Below are 3,486 nucleotides of genomic sequence, written 5' to 3' on the forward strand. Positions count from 1 at the left end.
CCTTACAAATTTTGGTTCCTCACCCTTTGGAAAATTCCACGGACTGAAGAAACACCAAATGGCAGCCTGTGAAACTGAAATAGACCCATGTGTGTTACGATAGTCAAGAATGACTTCGACTCAGCGTCTGACTCAAGCTGCAGATAGGCATTTGTCAGATCGAAATTCGAAAAAGTCTGGCTTCCTGTCAACATCGTGAACAGATGCTCCATGTTTGTTAAGTTATTGGGTGGATTACATTCCAGTATCTGTTGAAGGTTACCTTATGCTCAGAGCATACTCTTGCACTACCATCTGACTTTGGTACTACCACTATGGGAATAGCACAATTACTCTGCTGTACCTGAGAGATATTGTTCTCAGTCTCAAGTCATTTCAGTTCTTGCTTCACCTCCTCTCTTAGAGCATAGGGTACTGGATGCAGCTGACAATACACCGACCTTGCATTCTCCTGAGCTTGTATGTTAGCCTTGTACCCTTGAATTGATTTGCTGATTTCACTGAACACCGTAGGGTACTTCATGTTGAGATATGAATGTCACCTCAATACAAAAAAGCTCGCTCATATTTAACTTAAGTGCTGCTAACCAGTTTCTTCCAAACAAGGCTGGTTTTTCACCTTTCACAACAATGATGATCAATTTTGCACACTGCTCATTGTATGTGACCACAACCAATACACTTCCAATTTGGGAAATATTCTCTCCTCCATAACTGTTTAACTCTACTCATGATTTTTCCAGGGAATGTTGACTCAACTTTTCACGACACAGCGACTCTGAAATTATACTAACTGATGCACCTGTGTTGACCTCCATGTTGTATTTAGTCGTTTGTGGGACGTGGGCATCGCTGGCAAAGTCAGCATTCTTTGCCCATCCCTAATTGCCCTTGAGAAGGTGATGGTGGTGGTGAGCTTCCTTCTTGAACTGCTGCAGTCATTGGGGTTTAGGGACACCAACAGTGCTGTTGGAAGGGAGTTCCAGGATTTTGACCCAGTGACAATGAAGCAATGGTGACATAGCTCCAAGTCAGGATGGTGTGTGGCTTGGAAGGAAACTTGCAGGCGGTGGTGTCCCCATGCATCTGCTGTCCTTGTCTTTATAGGTGGTCGAGGTCGCGGGTTTGGAAGGTGCTGTCGAAGGAGCCTTAGTGAGTAGCTGCAGTTTATTGGAGCTTCATCCAACGATACTTGGACCACGATGCTCTGTGAATTTTCATTGGACATCCTTGTGCATCTGATCACATGGATCTCAAATGATACCTCATCAACCTGCTGCTGTTTGACAACCAAATGCAGTGAATGATGTTTCCTCCTGCCTGTGTTTTCACCGATGACCTTCTTGCGACATGCCTTGGCAAGATAACACTTCTTCTTGCAGCTATAGCACTCTGCCTTCACAACGGGACAATTCTGGGCTCAATGTTGGCCTCAACACCGGTAACAGGATTTTATTTAACCACTGCTACTACCCTGATGGCCTCCTCCCGTTTTCTTACTAGCAACACCCACATGAACACCACCAGTTGCCGTCATTGGGACCTTCTGCTTACTTATATGCAGCTTATTTACTTCAGCAGATGACTGACGGTTGTTAACTCTCACTTCTCTCGAGTCAAATTCAGCCATGTCCATGGACAGTGCTGTTTGAAAAGCTATGTCAAAACTCACCTTTGGCAATGTCATCAACTTACTGTGAATGTGCTCACTCTTTAATCTGCAACCAAATCTGTCACACAACACACGCTCTTGAAATTCTCCAAAATTTACAATGAAGTGACAGCTTTTGGAAGGCCACAATAAACTCCCCAATGTCCTCATTGGGCAGCTGATTCCTTGTTCCAAACTGATAGATTTCTGCAATCTTCAATGGTTTCGGATTGTAATGCTGCTCAAGCTTAATCAAAATGTCCTTCAGTAGCGTGTCCTTTAGTTTTGCTGGGGTGAGAAAATTATTGAGCATCTCATACATTCCGGGCCTGCTTCAGTCAAAAATATCCCTCTGTCTTTTCCCACACTGCCTGGTTGACAGCTACATTATCAGGATCTTCGAGGGTATTGTTAACAGTGAAAAAAATCTCTATCCACTCCACGTACACACTGAAAGACTCTCAGTCATGGTCATACTCCCTCAATCACGCAATAATTCCCTTAGACACAGCCATCTTGGAAGGTCAGTCCAATAATTTAATTCCGACCACAGAATGTAATTTGTAAGCATTAATTTGTGCTTCCAATGGCGGGACTGTTACCCAGCATTCCCAGCGATCTACGAATATGCCCTATTCATTCCACAGGAGCTCAGCGCGCAGGTGCAGTACTAGCCAGTATTTCGAGCATGCGCATTGTCTGTATGATCACAGCCGTGTGAGTTCTCTGGTGCCGCATTTGCAGCTGGTAAGAGTTGATGGGGCACAGGAGAACCGGCGGGCGGCCGGAGAGGCTTCAAAAACACCTGGTGTAGGCCTCAAGCCCCGAATAAGTAGCTCCAGTTCCAGCATTTGCGCCTCCGGGGTATTCCCTGAGTTGCCCAGGTTAACGGCTGCCACCTCTCTGAAGGAAGCCGGGAGGGTTTCGGCACCGCCATCTTGAGTAGCGAGAGATGCGCATGCGTCTCCATCTTATTGCCGGCACTGAGAGTGGGCGGGGCTTCAAAGTCCCAGTGAGCAGGAGGGAAAATCATTGATTCTTTGATTTGTTTCTCACTCAGCAAACAGGGGCTGGAATACTGAACCCAGCCAGAGTAGAGGGAGGGAGAAAACTGTCAGCGGAGCAAAGAAATCGTGCAGATGATGCCATTGGTTTGGATGCCCAGGGAGGAGGGAGAGCTGTGAGACGGGGATTTACAGCTTTGGGGAACAAAAGAGGAAAAATGTTGCATTGAAGCTGGAATTGTCTGCTCTGAATTTCTATCCTGTACTTAGAGTGATGACCTTTATAACCTCCTTTATAACAGGGTATTAGAAGAGAAGGATTAGCAGACGGGAAAACTTAAACCAAGCATCACATCAAGATCTGAAAGAATCATTCAATTCATCAGCACCTGAATATCATCGGACTTTAAATGTGGAACAAGAAATGTTTGTTCTGTCTGTGGGAAAAGATTTCAAACATCAGTGTGACTGGAAAAACTGCAAGGCACCCACACCCGAGTGAGAGTGTTCCAGTGCACTGACTGTGACTGAGCTTTCACCAGTTCCACAGCCTGAAAAGACATTACACCATTCACAGAGGGGAGAAAACATACACGAGTTCTGTGTGCAGATGAGGCTTCAACTGATCATCCAACTTGGAGAGACACAAGGACATCTGCACCATGGAGAAACCTTGAAAATGTGGGGACTGTGGGAAGGGATTCAATTACCCATCTGAACTCGACTCATCAACACAATCACACTGGGGAAAAGCTGTTAACCTGCCCTGTGTGTGGGAAGGGATTCCCACCTGCTGTCACACCAGCGAGTTCACACATAGGAGAGACCATT

The sequence above is a fragment of the Heterodontus francisci genome, chromosome 34, assembly GCF_036365525.1.
Source record: "Heterodontus francisci isolate sHetFra1 chromosome 34, sHetFra1.hap1, whole genome shotgun sequence".
NCBI classification, from domain to species: Eukaryota; Metazoa; Chordata; class Chondrichthyes; order Heterodontiformes; family Heterodontidae; genus Heterodontus; species Heterodontus francisci.